The sequence below is a fragment of the Micromys minutus genome (assembly GCF_963924665.1).
Source record: "Micromys minutus genome assembly, chromosome: 1".
NCBI classification, from domain to species: Eukaryota; Metazoa; Chordata; class Mammalia; order Rodentia; family Muridae; genus Micromys; species Micromys minutus.
The window spans coordinates 36083282-36103162 of NC_137969.1; the positions used below are offsets into that span (position 1 = coordinate 36083282).

At 40.2% G+C, this 19881-nt stretch overlaps 1 pseudogene across 1 annotated transcript; it reads right to left on the reverse strand.

The window, feature by feature from the left end:
* Nucleotides 1–906: 906 nt before the first annotated feature.
* LOC308423832 (alpha-enolase-like) lies at nucleotides 907–2205 on the reverse strand (annotated as a pseudogene). Its single transcript has 2 exons — nucleotides 1584–2205; nucleotides 907–1522 (listed from the first exon to the last, which is right to left on the reverse strand). The product of its transcript is annotated as an alpha-enolase-like (transcript).
* Between the last annotated feature and the right edge of the window lie 17676 nt (nucleotides 2206–19881).

Here is a 19881-nt window from a genome sequence, read left to right on the forward strand (position 1 = left end):
CAGTTTTTTAACAAAAGGCTTTCATGAATCTCATTTCTTTAAGAGTAGGCTTAGCAGAGGAATTGGGTTTTGAATGATACACCATTAGAAAAGTAAAAACAATATGTACTCAGTGTCAACTGTCACCAACTCATACTAGAATGACATTGGAGCCAGTAACATCCAACTGCCTCTTCTCAGTAGTGAGTGGGAAGACACTCTAGGAGCCACTTGGTCTACAGTGTCTTTTGGATCCTTCAAAGTAAGTGAATCTCTCAGTCTCTCTGGGCCTTGTAATCTTTGTTTGTACATGGGGTGCAATGATTGGGGATAAGCTGGTCTCCTGTGAGATTATTGTTGGTATTTGATTGGAATATTTTGGAGCTAATTAGCTCATTAGGAGGAATTAATGCCCTCTCATTGGTATGTTATTTTGTGATAACAGATTGATGTAAAGCAAGGCAGCTCCTTGTGTTATCATAGCCCCTTGTACCCATGTGCTCTTTCCTCTTTTGCTCACCATGAAGCAGCAGAAAACCATCACCAGATATGGCTCTTGACCTTGGACTTCCTAGCCTTCAGCACTGTGATCTCAAGAAATTTCCTACTTTTGTGTGTGTGTGTGTGTGTGTGTGTGTGTGTGTGGCTTCTGAGACTTTTATTTTTGCATGTAAACCACTAGGGCAACCTAGAGATTACACTGGAGTTCTGAGGGATCTAGACACTAGCTGAAAAGTCAGGTGACAGAAACAATGATTCAGACTCATCACATGATTACAAAGCTGGGCTCCGGCAGGGCTCCAGGTGGTCAGGCATGGAGGTCTAAAGGAGCAGTGACATGGGCGGAGCAAGCACTGGGCTGGCCTTGAGCCTCCTGGATGACTTCAGGGAAAGAGGTGGTGCCTGGAGGGATCCTCAGTCTATGCTTTACTTGGCTTTGCTGCCCAGCTCTTCCTCGATTCTAAGGATCTGATTGTACTTGGTACTCAGATCGGCAAGGAGCACCAGTCTTGCCCAGTACAGAGCTCCACCACCAGGTCAGCATTGAAAATATCCTCAGTCTCCCCAGATTGATGGGACACCATGACACCCCAGCCATTGGACTGGGCCAGCTTACACGCCTGCAGAGACCCAGTCACAGGGATGATTTGGTTCACTTTGAACAGGAGGCAGTTGCAGAACTTCTTACCTGCAGCCTTGGCAATATGCTTAGGTTTGGTCACTGTGAGGTCATCCCCCACCATTTGGATGCCTGCACTGGCTGTGAACTTCTGCCAAACGTCCCAGTCATCCTGGTCAAAAAGGTCTTCAATGGACACCACTGGGTAGTTCTGGGTAGGTCAGCCAGCTGGTCGGGTGTGATGTACCAGTTGGGTAGATCCAGAGACTTGAAGTCCAGGTCATACTTGTCATCCCTGTAGAACTTGGAGGCAGCTAAATTCATGCCAGTGACAACCTGGTCAGTGTAGCCAGCCTTGGCAGTTGCAGACTTGAGCAGCTCCAATGTTTCTTTGTTCTCTAGGATGTTAGGTGCAAATCCACCCTCATCACATGATTACAAATGTACCTCATCACATGATTACAATGTACCCTCATGTGGGCACATTGGTGGCATCTTTCTCATACTTCTTCTCCTTGATAACATTCTTCAGGTTGTGGTAAACCTCTGCTCCAATGCACATGGCTTCCCAGAAACTGGACGCCCCCACAGGCAGGATCATGAACCCTTGCAGGACCAGCTTGTTGCCAGCATGAGAACTGCCATTGAACACATTGAAAGCTGGGACCAGCAGGGTGACTTCAATGTTGCCAGCCAAGTCAGCAATGTGAAGAGGTAAAGAGGCACCCCCTATTCCATGGCACCAGCTTTGCAGATAGCCAGGGACACTCCCAGGATGGCATTTACACCAAATTTAGATTTATTCTCGGTACCGTGCATCTCGATCATCAGCTGGTCAATCTTCTGTCGCTCCACAACATTCACTTTCTTGCTAAGAAGAGCAGGTGCAATAGTGTTATTGAAGTGCCAACAGCCTTTGAGACACTCTTCACCATAAAGCGGGTCTTATCATTGTCTCGGAGTTCTAGGGCTTTGTATATGCCAGTGGACACACTGCTGGGCACTGAGGCTTGGAAGAGACCTTTTGCCATATAGAGATTTACCTCAACACTGAGATTCCCATGGGAACCAAAGATTTCTCTGGCGTGGATCCTGAGAATAGACATGGTGAATTTCTGGCAGTCAGATTGCTGTGGAGGAAGGAAAGAGGATTCTGTAGACACTGAAGAGAGCCTTAAGGACAGACATGAACACAACTCTGTATCAGAGCAGCACTAAGAAATTCCCTTCTTTCCTGTATAACTTATTGACTTGGATATCCTGTTATAGTGACAGAAAATTGGCTAAGACAAGGAAGGGGTCAGCCAAACTTTTATGTAAAAAGCTAGGTAGTATATATTTGTAGCTTTATAAGCTATATAGGCACAGCCACCAGAGTGTTTATATTGAGAGCTTGCTTGAATAACACACTCTGCAGATAAAGAAAGATTGCTCAGAGAGAACATGAAAAGAGCAAGGGGAGCAAGTCTCAGATTTTTGTTAACCGTTGTCTATGACAGAAAGCTAAGGGGAAGCTTATCGAAGCACCAATCTCTCTTCAGCCCATTTTACCTTAGAAGCTCTTCCTGTGTGGACAGACTCTCCCTCCAAATGCCTGTCTTTGGTATTCTTCTACCTTTACCACCGATTCATTCTACCGTAATGTCTGATGGTTATTTATTATCACTGGCGTTGTCAATACTTTTAGCCTCATCTTTTTCTGATGTAAACTCCACAGAAAAATGTTACAATATTGTTCAGCAGACTTACCTTAAAAAACACCCAACTCATAAATATTTCACATATATTTGTTGCACTATGTTGATTTCTACATATAATTAAATTTACAAAGTTCACAATATCACTTGTCTATCTTTTTCTTTCTCTTAGTAGAGAGAAAAAGGAAAGACAAAACATAACAAATCTTTTGTCTGAGGCATATTGTCAAGATGTTTGAAGCAGGCACTGGGACCCAGACTCTAGTTTAGCCCTGTCTCTGTCTGCTTCTTGGTTTGTTTTTCTTGAACAGAACTGAGCAATAGAACCTTCTGTGGGGATGGAAATAGTTCCTATTTGGGCTGTTCAGTGTGGTTGCTACTAATCATATGTGTCCAGTGAGCACTTGATCTTGAGACTGGGATCTCTAATATTTGATAGATTGCCACCTGTGACCATTGGCTACTGTATTAGACAGCACAGCTGGAGATCATTAAACACAAAGATCTATTATTTTTCAACCTCTAAACTGTACATGTTCAATAGCCTGACCTTCTGGAGAAAGAGGGAATTATGAAAAATGTCCCATTCAATAGTCTTGCCAAAGAGGAAAAAGGGAACTGTCTCAAATGAAAATCTAAGTCTGAAATAAAGGGGAAAACTAAAGAAACAATATTATTTATCAACGACATGGCTGCCTATGCAAGACCTGAACAAGGACAACACAGTAGACAAGGTAACATAGAAAGGGGAGCTTTCAGGAGGCCTCACTCCTAGACAAAGAACTAATTTGACAGGTGAGAGAGGGTGAAATAGTCTTTCTCAAGGATATGTCTCATAATTGGTTATCCAGTATAAATTGGTCTGCTGTGAAATAATATGCATACAAATCATACTAAATAGATTCAGCAAGTTGCATTTATATATTTATGTGTGCATGTGTGCATGTACATGTAACAATATCTATAACAATAATAATCTAAGACAAAGAGACCATCATTTATAAAAAAAGAGTGAAGTTGGGTCATAGAAAGGGAGGAAAGGGGAGCACGGGAAGTCATACAATTATGTGTAAATTAATATAAACATCTAGTTAAAAATAGTAACAGTAGAAATGGTCAGATGAAAACTATTGCTTCAAAAGAAGAGAGTTTCTTAAAAATAATCACTCATTTGTGTACTTAATGAAGAATATTTGGTCAACATTCTGTGTTTCTCTGTCTTGGTAAGTGTATGTGAACAGTTATCCTCACCATCTCTTATGCGTGTGTTTACATACATGTAAAATATACAGAGAAAAAATTTTTTATCGAAACTTTCTCAGTGCAACTGTATTCTGCTTGGAGGTCTAGTTTCTAGTATAGCAACTATCTGCATCATTGGTGAGCTTGGACTCTGTGACAGTGACCCTGCCATTCTAACATCTTTCATTGTTATGGCCACTTGAAAGAGCTTCCTTGTCTTGCTTAGCTTGTCTCTCCATTTTTTTCCCATAAAGTTAAGTGTGTTAGTTTCCTTGGGGCTCCTGTCAGTAGCTACCAGAGACTGGGCAACTCAATCAACAGAGCTTATATTGCACAGGAACAAGAATGTTGAAGAAAAGGGATATGTAGCATTAGCTCCTTGATACAGCTGTGTTTGAGGTTTATTGACTGATATCTGACTTCATAGTCATATGATGGAAAGAAAGGTCAGAACAGGGAAAGTCCCTAAGCAGTTGGCCCACACTCTTCCCCATGCAAAGATGGGTTCTGCATATACGACACCCGTCCTTTGTGTTAATTTGAATCATGGATTCAGGCGCTTACACCAGGCACTCAGAAAAGACACACATGTTGGTTAGTTATTAATCAACTTGACACAGCATTACCCGGGAGAGGGAACCTCAACTGAGAACATTCCTGGGCTGGTGGTCATGAGATGTATAAGATAATAGCCTTCCTCCATGTTCTGTGCTGCTCTTTTGAGTATTTTCCATGACTTTCTTCAATGGTGGATTGTGATCCAGAGTTGTGCTGTGAAATAAACCCTTTCTTTCCTGTGTTGCTTTTGGCCACCATGTTTATCACAGCAGTAGTAAGCAAACAAATAGAATAGGGTCCTCTCTATAAACAAGATGTCAAGGCAGAGCTACCAGGCATGGTCTAATCAGGGTTAAGAGTGACAGGAAGTCTCACCTATCCCTACTGCTCTCAACTCCCCAATCAACTTCTACCTGAGGTTTACTTTGTATCCTTTGAGCTCTCTCAGCATCCTACCCAAATGTCATTTACACAAGTCATATAAGAAGAGTTTATGTCTAACAACTGAGGTCTTGCCTGAACCCAGAAGGTGAAAGAAAGTGAAGAGACAGGTTGTGGGTGAGCTGCACCATCTGTAGTGAGCATCTGTTCAGATCTAGGGGCCACACTGAAGCTCCAAGAAGGCTCCCTCATCACTGTACCCCCTAAAAGCAGAAGGTACTGTCCAAAAAGCAGGTATTGCTACACAAGTCCCACAGGCCAGCTCCAGTGAGTAAGAAGGCTTTGTTTATCATTCCCTCCCCACCCAAACCACATTCAAATAAGCAGCAAAAACCTCCAGACCTTAGTCATCAGGCGAGGTAAATTACAAACTTCTAAGAGTGTGGCTTCTCTGAGATACCACATTTTCCTCGTATAATGAGCCTGCAGTTTGTGGCAAAGAATGACTTAAGAACAAGTGAACTCACTGTCTAAAAGGAGAGTTTTTATCACTATCAATTGCTCTCTGACTGACAGGACTGTTATTTCTTTCAGTAGGAGAAAGGGCTAAAATACAGAGAGAAAACCTAGAAATAAACACAGCCTGCAAAATAGCAAGGTTTTGTGTTGCCAACGTCAAAAGAGCAAGTTCCTGGGTAAGAGACTCCCTTACTTCTGTTACAGTGACTTTGTAGCTTCTGAAGCCCTTAAAGTAGCTGCCACAGCCACTTTGCCATCAGTTTGGGGCTAGGAGGCAACAGCAGCTGAAGCACCATCTTTGCAAACCAGGGGCTCAGGGTTGAACAGCAAGAGGCTGGTGAATGGAACAGGAGTTCACATGGAGTCTTCAGGTGGAAATACTATTCCAGCACACATTGAAGGCTCTGGTGGACTCATCCCTTTGGGGAGTGTCACTCAAGGTTTTCCAGAAATGACATTTGAGGTAGATATGGCTCAATGTGTAGGTATAATGACAAAGAGAGAAGGAAGGGTGTTCTTATTGGCGGCAACATGACAGTACGTTAATTTCATCTGGCTGGAATGTAAGGCACGGCAGGGAGGCAAAAGTAAGGGCAAGCCAGGCTCTCAGAGCCTGCTGATGCATGGCAGCAAGAGAGGAAATGCCTTGTGAGGGTGTTAGGTAGAGGCTGATGTAGCCAGATTGAGAGTTTAGTTAATCACCGACAGAATGTCGAAGGCTCATTAGGCATGGAGGATACCACGCCTTCCAGGTTATTTTAGAAATCTAGGTGAAGTATCTTGCCATGACACTGAGACACGGTCTGAATTTGAGGAAGTTCAGAAACTTTCCTTTTCCAGTGTTTGCCCAACCATTAATTTTGTATTGTTACTCAAAAATTTCTTTAGAGGCAGCAGCAGAAGGCACGTTGCAGATGGCAGAAATATTTTTCACAGCTTTTATGGTGGATAACAATATACTTGACATTTTTCTCATTAAATGTGAGCTTTGCTGTATGCTTAAACACGCTAGGCATCTGTGATCTAAAATTACAAATGTGAAAGTAATGTTTCAGTCAATAAATACACAGGAGACAGTCAACATGCAACAACTCCATCATATGCTCTCTTCAAGGAGCTGCTTGGCTGACATTGACAATGTTGTTGTCAATGGCCTCACCTTCACAGCAACAAGAATAAGGAAACCAGAGTCCTAGACTGCTCATTACAGCCTGGGAGTCCAATAGGAGTGAGTGGTTTCCATTAGGAAATCTCAAGGCTGAAGGCTAACAGAGCTGGGAGAAAGAGAGGCTTCATTGAGGCAATTAGGGAATTATCAAGAGGGTCCCCAGGGTAATAGAACTACACTGAGCAATCCACCATAATGTAAAAGCATGCAAGATCAGTGCACAAACAAGTCCAGAGAGCAGCAGGCATATGTGCATGTGTTAGCTGAAGCACATCTCCTCAGTGTGTATGTGTGTATGTGTGTGCCACACTCTGTTAAAAGAAAGGTGCTTCTGGGTACTATTCTTGTATCCATGCTAGCCACTTAGCCAAGGGTCCCAGATCCTCAGTGATATCTGCCACATGCAGAAAATTACAAAGATACTGTGTTTGCTATTATCACCAAGACACAGAAGGAAAATTGGCACATGTGAATCCTAAGAAGCTGAAGGTAATGGACACGAGGGAGTGGCAGCTGAGTGGATGATCATATCCCAGTTAAAAAAGGATTGGACAGGAAGGATGTATCCCATTGGGCTCATTTACATATTCTGGAACCAAGGCATTGCATATGCAGCATACAAGGAGGAGATCAAGGCTTCTCCAAAGAGCCAGTATGAAGGAGACAGAGGAATGTGAGAGACGCAGCCGAACCAATAGAAACGATCAGCAAGAATGTCCGCCACCAGAACATAACTAGATTAAAGAATTCACAGTCTATCCACAGTACAACCCATTCCTGAGTTATACCTGATAACAGAGTTTGTCTACTTGAGGAATTAGAGCCAGGTTGATGCTTAGAAGTTCAGCCTCTCCAGTGCCATTGTTAAAGTACCTGTAGTGCTCAGGTTTCTATAACAAAGCACCCTGCCTGAGCAGCTAGCATGCAGGCATCAATTTTCCCATGGACCTAAGGGCTGTATATACAGGATCTGGGTGCAGTCACAGTGGGATTTTCCTAAAACCTCTCTCCAACTGTGTCCTCACCTGTTCTTTGCATTGTCTATGTTCTAATCAGACAGATTAGAGGCACCACTAATGACCTCAGTTTAATTTAACAACCTCTTGAATGACTTTTTTCCCCTTCAAATGCCAATGGTTACATTTTTAATGTATGAATCAATGAGACACAATTTAAGTCTTAATCAGTAAGGGTTTCAAAACCCTTCTGTGCAGCCAAACACAATAGTACATTCCTGCAATCTCACTAATAAGGGGACTAAGGCAGAGACAGATTTAAAGCCAGTCTGGAACACACACACTCACACACACACACACACACACACACACACACTTATGGACAGAGAGGGGGAGAGGGAGAAGGAGAGGGAGAAAGAGGAGAGGGAATGGAAAATTTGGTTGGAGATGTAGCTCAGTTGGAGTGTTTGCCTACTTACACAAGGCCCTAGGTTTGGATCCCAGTATCATACTGAAAAATAGATAAATAAGACCCCAGTGACCCTAGCTCCACCTTCCATGAGCTTATTTAAGATGGTCCAGTTATCATTTGTGTAGTTAATCTTTACTCTTGGAGATCAAAATTTAAGACTAACAGCTCTGAAAGTCTCTCCAATTCTGCAAGGGCCTATCAGGACTCAAGACTTTAGGAAACCAGCAAGTATGGGAGAAATGTTGTCTAGACCTATATTAAGGCTATCAGGAGGAAAGAGGGTAGGGATGGTCCAAGTTCATTTTCTCTTTGTAATATATACAGAATGCAGAGAAGTGGGTGGTCGAAGATATGGTGGGAGCTCAAAGTGCCAAAGATACAGTCTTTCCACCAGACCTCACCCATACTACTTACCCTCAACAATCCATCAAGAGCAAAGTCTGGCTGCTCTTCCTGCATTTTCTCATGCCTCCTAAGTGGGGGAAAGAATAATGGTGACACACACATGTGCTTTCAGGCATGTTTTCATTGGGTTAAAGTTTCTTATGAGTGGCCCCACCTTTATCTTGTGGTTGGCTCACTGAGGTAGGGTTTAATTTAACTTGTGACCAAATGAGTAATTGTGGGTTTCTTAGCTTCTGCAGGCTTCAGCTGCAGTCTCAGCAGAGAAGCACAGTTATGCCCTCTAGGATGGCATTCAAGGGAGCTCAGTACTTCCCTAATGGGGGGAATACTTTGTTGTATGTTGTCTCAGCTCAGTGAAAACATGGGATGGGAAGAGGAGACAGGGATGAAACATGTAGATCACCATTTATCCCTGAAATTGTCAATCATCTGTTGTGACATGTCATTATGACATAAACAATTAAATCAGGTAACATGTCAAATACTATGAACTTACCCATTAGCAAAAGGTAGATGCTTAAATGTTACTTCATTTCCCATTCCTGGACAACTCACTTCAGTGGACCGTTCTCACAGCTTTCCTTGGGAAAAAGAGATGTCCTGCACCAGCAAGTTCAAGCTCAAAGGAATAATAAGGACTTGGCCATGCTCCAGCCATCTGTGACAGAAGACCAGGTAAAAGGACCTGGGGACTAACGAGGTAGGCTTGTCTCTACAGTATGGTTCATGTTTGTTCTGCTCACATTCAAAGTAGACTGTCCATATATTAAGTTCAGCATGATTTTTATCCATTGAAACCTCTCTGATGACCTCTGTTTGAATTTTGCAGATGCCAAAGTCTTTGAAATGGCCCATAAATGAGTCTCTCCCCTCTAACATGTCTCCTACTTCTGACTCCACTTTTCTACTTCTGTCCATGCTGCCCTGAGTGTGCCAGGCAAGCTCCTGCAGCTTGCCCTCAGCACTGGCTCTTTTCTCAGCCACAGACATGACACCTGCTAACTCCACAGTACCCGTGGCTCCTCACTCAGCTACCTCTGTTCAGTAGCCCCTCCCATCTTCCTTTCTTATTTTACACACATATGATCAACTAATGCATTCTATATTTTTCATGCAACTTGCTTATTTTGCTTTCTGTTATTTCTCTTCTTTTCCCCCTCCCATTTTCTAGTTTAATAGCACATTTGCAAAAATACATATTATATGTGTATGTAAATATGTATAGTTTTAAGTTTCATTTCTACATACAGAGAAGATTTATTTATCTTTTTGGGTCTGGCTAATTTCGCTTCACAAAATGATTTACAGTTCCATTTATTTTTTGCATGTTTCAGTAAGTTCTTATGGCTTGAAAGTAAACAGCGTGATGGTAGGGATTTTTGACATTTTTGAATATGTTTTTGTATTCATTCCCTGGTATTTCTGTTATTTAAGTAGCAACCAAAGATAGAGTTGGATTTTTGAATGTTCTGAGATGGGAGAGACCATCAGTCCCGATCTGCCTTTGCTTGTCCAACTGCAGACACTGAACACCTTGAATCTAACTACATCAAAACGAATTGAAGTTTAGTCCAAGACAATTATCTAACTCCCATGCCTCTTCTAAATGACCTCCATTATAGCAAGTGTGGACTTTAGGCAAAAGTAAGAAGTGCTTATTCCTGTGACCCTGTGTGGTAATTAACTTATCATAAAGGTTTCTGGAGCTAACTATTTGACGTATTCTCATGGACACAGTTAGGAACACATGAAAGGAACAATAGGTCTAGATGAAGATTTCTGAGTACTTAAGGCAGAGAAATCCTGTGAGATGGAAGGTGGTAATATCATAGAAACAACACTCTCTAAAGCATAGAACCGAGCTTTCTGGGACAAGAGAACTTTGGTGATCATCGAGAATAGAGAAAAAGGAGCTTGTTGGTAGAGAACAGTGGAGAACTAAAGTACTCCCCTCAGTTCTTGCCATCTGGTGCCAGGGCTAGAGCCTCAGAATGGCAGCGTAACATATGTGCATGTATATGAGAGAAAAATTTGGCAGTGGCTTAAGTAGTGCATAGGAGATAGACCCAGTAAGGCAATGGCCAAATCTTTCTTTTGACAACTATATTCCCATTGCTGGCTCAAAGCCTGGTGTGTCATAGGCATTTGATATATAATATCTATGCCATATGATATAGATGACATGTCATAGATGCTTCTAGAATAAGTTTATGCTGAAAAATCAGACTTCAGTGCCATTGTTTCATTCATTTCTAAGCTTTTCCTCAAAAGACTAATGTGGAGGCTTGAAGCTTGTTACTTGACATTAGTAATAGTCTATAAAACATGTGTGTGAACTCAGGTACGAGTCTGCCTAGGGTTGCAGCTCATTTTCCAAGTACCTCTGTTTCTTTCTGGTTTGCTTGGTGGCATTTTGCCTGAATGATTGCTGCCTTTTGTCAGTGGGAGAAGAATGGCTCTCATGTCTTTGGAAGTAAGTTGTATATGCTCAAATTTCAGCTTAGTCTTCCTTCCATGTGATCTCAGGGAAGTTACCAAATTGCCTCAAGCTTTAGTTTTCTCATTTGTAAAGGAGTACTATGTTTCTACTATCATAGGATTGACTTTGGTATTAACGAGAGACCTTAATGGTATGCTTTATATGGGAGGAGTTTAGGGGGTAGCTCCTTATTTCTGTGCTCTGTGCATAAGGGGAACAGGATGTAAAATGAACCCATCACCTCTTCCAGGCAGATAGGAAAGAGAGCAAAGAGAAACCAGGTCTTGTCTTGGTAGGTAGAGGCTGGAGTTGGTCAGAATTCATTTTATCTGGCTTCAAAAGAGGGTATAAAGTTATTTCCAAGGACTTTGTAGTGCTAAATGAACAAGCCAAGACAGAATCTACAAAACCCAATATGAAAGGTGAGTATATTTGAAAGGTCCAGGCACCTCTTATGATAGTGGTCCTCAACCTTTTTAATGCTTCGACCCTTTAATCCAATACCACATGTTGTGGTGACCCCCAGTCATAAAATAATTTTGTTGCTACTTCATAACTGTAAATTTACTCTTATGTTATGGTTTATAACATTAATATATGATACGCAGGGTATCAAACGAAATGGAGCCATTGTTTTAAGAGCTAGGTGGTGGAGGTCAAAGTTCAGAAGAAAGTATAGGCAGAGAAAAGCCAGAGTAGGACCAAAAAGGTAACAGAAGGAAGGGCTGGTTCTGTGATACTGCTTAGTGTGGAAACCTACAGGCGCCATGCTGGCTTGTCTTGAGTCAGAAGTGCTTAAAAGGTCAGAGACAGGGCATACAATGAGAGAAAGCAGCAAGGCTGTCCCCAGGAACTCTCTGGTGAGCTCAGATTTAAATGGCACATGAATAAAACATAGAACAATGGCATGGCATAATATTCCATGGGGGATATGAGGGGAGTGTGAGTTTGAAACATAGCTTTAGGAATACTAAAGACTAATATGCCCCGAGGACACAGACTTTCCTAAAAGCTACCAAAGGGGCTCAGATGAAGAGCAAGGGGTGGCGGTGGTGTGGGCTGGACTGTGGCCTGGTGATGCTGCTGGCAGAAAAGACAGAATAAACCAAATAGCAGGAGAGAACAACAACAACAAAAGAACTCTTTGGCTGTAAGTTAAGAGAGCCAGTAACAGCACTAACATGGGCAAAAACCAAAGCAATGTGGGGATGTGGAAAGGATCAAGGAGAATGTCCAGTCCATCTCACTGATGGATGGGACCTCAAATTCAATGTATAAACCCAGAATTCAGAAATCTCCATATTTCTTTAAAAGAAAACTCATATTTTCTTACAATACTACACGGTTTGGTATTGTTGGATGCTTAATACTGGATGATGAAATCTGAGGTGCTGCTGACTTTGGTTGGGAATCTCTAGTTCTCCAGAGTCTCCCTCCCTTCCCTGTCCACTACTTGGCTCCTATAGAGATTCGAGTTTATGACCCCTTACGTAAGTGCTGTGTAAGTCCATCCAAGTCCCTGGCTCAGCTCCCAGGGGCCTGTGAGACCTTGTAAACATTGAACCTCTGTGGGTGATCTTAAAGGAATCCTAGAAAACGGAATCAATGTTATGAAATGAAAATGGGTGGCATCGTCACAATGTTCAAAAAGCAACAGGAGAGTGAAAAAGGTCCCTGGGTAAACAGGGGAGACATGCTGAGCAAAAGTACAATTTTATTTTCATAAGCACCAGAAAATAACCTAGAACAGTGTCTCTAGAGCATGCCAGAGACCCCATCTTCACATGTGCGCAATGATTTGGGTGAAAATAAGTAACACCTATCAAATCGTCCATAAAACAGAAAGCTGGGACAGATGTTCAAGCTACTCTGAGTGAAACTCCTTTATAACATTGTGGACCAACCCTATTGACTTCACAAACCAGCACACTGACAGGAAAGTAAGGTTGGGTGTTGATTAGAGTAGGTCAGTAGGACTTAAGTATTAGCTTCTAAGGATGCCAATCTGATCCCTGACTTCTAGACTAAAATTCAAATACCTAGAATCAGGAAGTGAGATCTGGTATACTGTAGACATCTTCCAAATATGCCATAAGTGTACACTTCAAATATTTCTAAGAGTTAAGGATGTAGCTGACTTCTAGAGCACTTGCCTAGTCGGTGCAAGGCCCTGGGTTCCATCTTCAGCACCCCAACTGTTAGATGAGCTTGGTGGAGGTGAGATGGAAACAGAAAGCAGTAGCCAGGCATTTCCAGAAGAAGAATATAGTTTTTCTTGTAATCAGAACTGAAGGGCCAGCCTCTCTGCAGAAGATAGTTCATCTGCAGGTCTTCTTCTCTGCTGTCTGGAATTGGAAGATAACAGCAGGTTTCATCTATGGACCTTCTTATCAGAAGTTTCCATAGTGTTATTCTTCAAGTCCGTGCCCAGAGTGTCTCAGCCCACCTGAGGCTTTTAGGTCCTTATCCCTTCATCAACAAAGAAACATTTCTGTCTTGTATAGTGTCCCGCAATGAATACTTGCTTATTTACCATGTACTAATTTTAACAAGCCTCAACACTGATTTATTCATTCCTGAACATGATTATGTTTATCTACACACACGTCTGTATCTAGCAGTTTGTGTGTACATACATGTGCATGGTCATGTCTCCACATTTTTCTGAGATATTTGAGGAGGTTGCAGGCATCAACACACTCATCCCTGCATCTTCTAAGAATAAGGATGACCTCTAAGCAGGTCCCCCAGTGCATGGGAGATATGGGCGATGATTCCTAAGCACAAATAACATCTAGCCCTTATGTTATGAGTAGGTCAGAAAGCCTGATCAGTACCAGGTCAGAAGGTATTCTCCTGCCTTCTTTTATCCCCTACTGCATTTAGGGAAAAGGGCATTTTCTAATATTGATAACCTCCCTTCTCTCTGAAATCTTTCTTAAAAATCAGATCATTGAGAGTTTTAATACAGTGATTCTTTAACCATATGTACTCTTGCCAAACTCCTCCCAAATCCTCTATTTCTTTTTGTGCACCTGAATTTGTAACCTGGGGTTTTCATCCTACAAGCTAGCTTTCATCGTGTTGGAAGGTGCTATGCGTGCTCCCAGAGGAGAAAAATAATCATCAGTCTTACCCAGCTGCGAATCCTTTGAGCTGCAATAATGGGTGGCCCGGTAAAGATGCCTCCACCATTGCTATAGTGTTTTGAGTATCAGGTTTGGATCACATTCTGATTAGGTTTTAGTCCCACTCCATAAGATGAAGCCCATACCTACTGATATTGTTGGGGAAAAAAAACCCAGTTCTGTATCTAGACAGGTCATAGGTGCTAGGGTAGAACCTAGTATGTCTACTCTGCTTAATGGGTATACCATTAAACTGACTTCAAGTGAGGTATTGCTACACCCATAATGTATCTCTCAACTTTCCTGAGAAAAGCTTCTATTTGTGGTAGATAATGATCAACATGGGGGAAGTACAACTCGTCAGGTGTAGAGAATTAATAAGCCATGGAATATTAAGCCTTAAATGGAGCACTTATGCTTCATTCTTTCTTACAAAGGTACGGGGATCATGGAGGGAGAGCAGGTGGAAAGGGTATAAGAAGCAGAGATGATGGGTGATTACAAGCATCTTCCAGACACAGCAGAGCAGCCACACATGGAAACTCATACATGTTGTTGAGACAGCACACAGAATCCCTGTGAACCTCAAGCTAGGCCCAATCTCAGCATGGACAGAGGAGGGAGAAATGAAGTTCTTCCTTTAGCTGAGGAGGTATAGGCAGTTGGTACCTGCTGGGAAGGGGAGTGTCAGTTTTCTTTAAGAGTATTGCTATTAGTAAGTGAATCATGCTCGGGTAGAAGGCTACACATTCATGGACATATGGGAGCATAGATAAGTCCTGACAGATGAAAAACAAAGACATAGTAGTTTGTTGTCATGTTTGAAAGGTTGACTATTGTTTTGAAGTGTTGTGTTTTATCTTCACTATTTTCATAGTTCAAAGGTTAACATTTAAATCTTTGACGCATACTGCATTGACTCTTTCAGTGTATGGTATATGTATAAATCTTCATTTTTGACAAAGCTTTCTTTTCCCCAGGGCAGGTTTTTTACTCCTTTGTTAAAGACGTATGAATTTGTTTCTGAAGTTTCTTGTGCTCAGTTTTTATGCCACAGTCATGCTGGTTTGGGAACTTTAGCTTTGAAATATGTTTTCAAATAAGATATTGTGACACTTCAGCATTGCTCCTTTGCTTGAAGTTTGCTTTAGCAATTTTGTCTATTTCTGTGTTATTGGTTTTTTTCCTTCTGCCTATAGTCTTTATGAGTTTTAGAACCATTCTTTCTGTTTTTGTGAAGAATGCCATTGGCATATTGATGGAAATTATAGCAATTACATTTTCATACTAAAAAACATTTTAATGATATACATCATTTCAATTAGTGATCCTGGGTTGTCTTTCTGGGTTTTTTTTTTTTTTGTGTATCCTTTTCTATTTCTATAATCAATGCTTCATTATTTCTTTTTCTTGTAAAAATAGCCGATTTCCTTGATTAAACTTTTTCCCAGACTTACATGTGCACACACTTGTGTGCATATGTATGTCTATTTTGAATGGGAGTTTAAACTTTTTCTTTTGTAAGTTCTTTGTGGGGATTTAACCATAGATTTCATTATATGTTGGTTGTGCCTACTGCATTTGCTTATTAGTTCTAGCAGGTTTTTAAAAATTTTCTTTTCAACTGGACTTTTTATTTAAAATTGTGTAATAGTTCAAAGTTACATAACAAAAATGGCATTAGTGACTAGATTAATTAATACTAAAAATCATGCATGATGTAAATTTATTCTTAATTAAACACCAAATCTCTGTATCAGCCTTTTGATCCTTATTATTGACTTGATAAGATGTTTTGACTATTAGAGCTTTCTTTGCTGGAGAAACAAATACAAATAGAAATGTTACTTTGAAGTCAAAATAAACAATTCAGAAATTACATTAATATAAAATTTTCTGGCATCTTAGGTTAAAGTTACATTTTTTTATGAATTGAACAACTTTATTTTAAAAAACAAAGTTAAATGTAAAGATTTTAAGCATTTTTACATAAAAGTATATGAATACATTTTTGTTAGTACTTAATTTTTTTAAAGGTTTGATAGTATGCATTAAAATCTTACTAGTTACAACGAGCATAAAATACATGTAAAACAAGATGTAACCTGGAAATAGTCAAAGTTTTTTTTTGGTGTGTAAAAGATTAAGCGTAATGGTTTTTCATTTTCATTTTTTAATTTAGCTTTTGTTTTTCTTGAACTTCACACAGTCTGTGGGTTGTTTCTGGGGTGTTCAGAGCTTTCTGAACACCATCCAGTTATTAGTGACTGCATATTATGTCTGTTCTTTTGTGACTGGGTTACCTCACTCAGGATGATATTCTCTAGATGCATCCGTTTTCTTAAGAATTTCATAAAGTCATTGTTTCTGATAGCTGAGTAGTACACCATTGTGTAAATAACCACAATTTTTGTATCCATTCATCTACTGAAGGACATCTGGGTTCTTTCCAGCTTCTGGCTATTATAAATAGGGCTGAGTCTTCAGGTAGTACTATGTCCAATTTTCTGAGGAATCGCAAGACTGATTTCCAGAGTCGTTGTACCAGTTTACAACCCCACCAACAGTGGAGAAGTGTTCCTCTTTCTCCACATCCTTGCCAGCATCTGCTGTCATCTGAATTTTTGATCTTAGCCATTCTGGTTGGTGTGAGGTGGAATCTCGGGGGTGTTTTGATTTGCATTTCCCTGATGGCTAATGATGTCGAGCACTTCCTTAGATGCTTCTCAGCCATTCAATATTCCTCAATTGAAAACTTTTTTTTTTAGCTCTGTACCCCATTTTTTAATAGGGTTGTTTGATTCTCTGGTCTCTAACTTCTTTGTATACCTTGGATATTATGCCTCTATCAGGTATGGGGTTGGTAAAGATCTTTTCCCAATCTGTTGGCAGCCATTTTGTTTTCTTGACAGTGCCCTTAACATTACAGTAACTTTGCAATCTCATTAAGTCCCATTTGTTGATCTTTGACCTTAGAGCACAAGCCATTGGTGTTCTGTTCAGGAAATTTTCTCCTGTGCATATGTGTTCTAAAGTTTTCCCCACTTTCTCTTCTAATAGTTTCAGTGTACCTGGTTTAATGTGGAGATCTTTGATCCACTTGTACTTGAGCTTTGTACAAAGAGATAAGAAAGGGTCTATTTTCATTCTTCTGCATGCTGAGTGCCAGTTGGACCAACACCATTTGTTGAAGTGGCTGTCCTTTTTCCATTGAATGTTTACAGCACCTTTGTCAAAAATCAGGTGTCCATATATGTGAGGGCTCATTTCTGGATCTTCTATTCCATTGATTCATGTGCCTATCTCTGTACTAGTACCATGCAGTTTTTAGCACAATTACCTTGTAATATAGCTTGAGGTCAGGGATAGAGATTGCTGCAGATGTTTTCTTGTTGTTGAGGATGGATTCCGCTATTCTAGGTCTTTTGTTATTCCAGATGAATTGCACATTGCTCTTTCCAACTCTATGAAGAATTGGGTTGGAATTTTGATAGGGATTTCATTGAATCTGTAGATTGCTTTTGGTAAGATGGCCATTTTTACAATGTTGATTTTTCCAATTCATGACCATGGGAGATCTTTCCATTTTCTGAGATCTTCCTCGATTTTCTTCTTTAGAGATTTGAAGTTCTTGTCATACAGGTCCATCACTTGCTTAGTTAGAGTCACACCAAGGTATTTCATATTGTTTGTGAGTATTGTGAAGGGTATCTTTTTCCGAATTTCTTTCTCCGCATGTTTGTCCTTTGAGTAGAGGAAGGTTACTGATTTGTTTGAGTTAATTTTATATCCAGCTACTTTGCTGAACTTGTTTATCAGCTGTAGAAGTTCTCTGGTGGAAATTTTGGGGTCACTTAAGTACACTATCATGTCATCTGCAAACAATGATGTTTTTACTTCTTCCTTTCTAATTTGTATCCCTTTGATTTCCTTTGGCTATCTAATCGCTCTGGTCAGGACTTCCAGTAGTAAGTTGAATAGGTAGGGATATAGTGGGCAGCTTTGTCTAGTCCCTGATTTTAGTGGGATTGCTTCAAGTTTCTCACCATTAAGTTTGATGCTGGCTATCTGTTTGCTGTATATTGCTTTTATTATGTTTAGGTATAGGCCTTGGATTCCTGTTCTGTCCAAGACTTTTAATATGAAGGGGTGCTGAATTTTGTCTAATGCTTTCTCAGCATCTAGTGAGATGACCATGTGGTTTTTTTTCTTTGAGTTTGTTTATATGGTGGATTATGCTGATTGATTTCCGTATATTAAATCATCCCTGCATTCCAGGCATGAAGCCTACTTGATCATGGTGAATGATTGTTTTGATGTGTTCTTGGATTCGGTTTGCAAGGATTTTGTTGAGTATTTTTGCATCAATGTTCATAAGTGAACATTGGTCTGAAGTCCTTTTTCCTTGTAGCATCTTTGTGTGGTTTAGGAATGAGGGTTATTGTTGCTTTGAAAAATGAGTTAGGTAGTATTCCATCTGACTCTATTTTGTGGAATAGTTTGTAGAGTATTGGTATTAGGTTGTCAATAAATGTTTGATAGAATTCTGCACTGAACCCATCTGGACCTGGGGTTTTTTTTGGTTGGGAGGCTTTTGATGACTGCTTCTATTTCTTTAGGTGTTATGGGATTATTTAGATGGTTTACCTGGTCCTGGTTTAACTTTATTATCTGGTATTTGTCCATTTCCTCCAGATTTTACAGCTTTGTTGAATATAGGCTTTCGTAGTAGGATCTGATGATTTCTTGAATTTCCCCAGTTTCAGTTGTTATGTCTCCACTTTCATTTCTGATTTTGTTAATTTGGATACTCTCTCTTTGCCTTCTAGTTAGTGTGGCTAAGGGTTTATCAAACTTGTTAATTTCCTCAAAAAACCAGCTCTTGGTTTTGTTGATTCTTTGAATGGTTCTTTTTGTTTCTGTTTGGTCAATTTCTGCTCTGAGTTTGATTATTTCTTGCTGTCTACTCCTCTTAGGTGTACCTGCTTCCTTTTGTTCTAGAGCTTTTAACTGTGTTGTCAAGTTGTTAGTGTATGCTTTCTCCACTTTCCTTTTTGGAAGCACTCAGAGATATGAGTTTTCCTCTCAGTACTGCTTTCATTGCATCCTATAGGTTTGGGTATGTTGTGTTTTCATTTTCATTAAATTCTAGTAAATCATTAATTTCTTTATTTATCTCTTCTTTGACCATGCTATTGTTTAATAGCGCAGCATTTAGTTTCTCATATGTGTATGGTCTTTTTTTTTTTTTTTTTTTTTTTTTGTCTTTGTTGTTGTTAAAGACCAGCCTTAGTCCATGGTGATCTCATATGATGTATGGGAGTATTTCAATCTTCTTATATCTCTTGAGGCTTGTTTTGTGATTGATTATATGGTCAATTTTGTGTGAGGTGCCATGAGGTGATGTGAAGAAGGTGTATTCTTTTGTTTTAGGATGAAATGTTCTGTAGATGTCTATTAATTCCAATTGGTTAATAACCTCTGCTGGTTTTACTGTGTGCTTGCTCAGTTTCTGCTTCCATGATCTATTCATTAATGAGAGTACGGTATTGAGGTCTCCCACTATTATTGAGTTGGGTGCAATGTAGCAATGTATTTTTTGAGCTTTAGTAGGGTTTCTTTTATGAATATGGGTGCTCTTGTATTTGGAGCATATATGTTAAGGATTAAGAGTTCTTCCTGATAAATTTTCCCTATAATGAGTAAAAAGTGTTTTTCCTTTTTTTTTTCTTTTTGATAACTTGGTTGAAAATCTACTTTATTTGATATTAGAATGG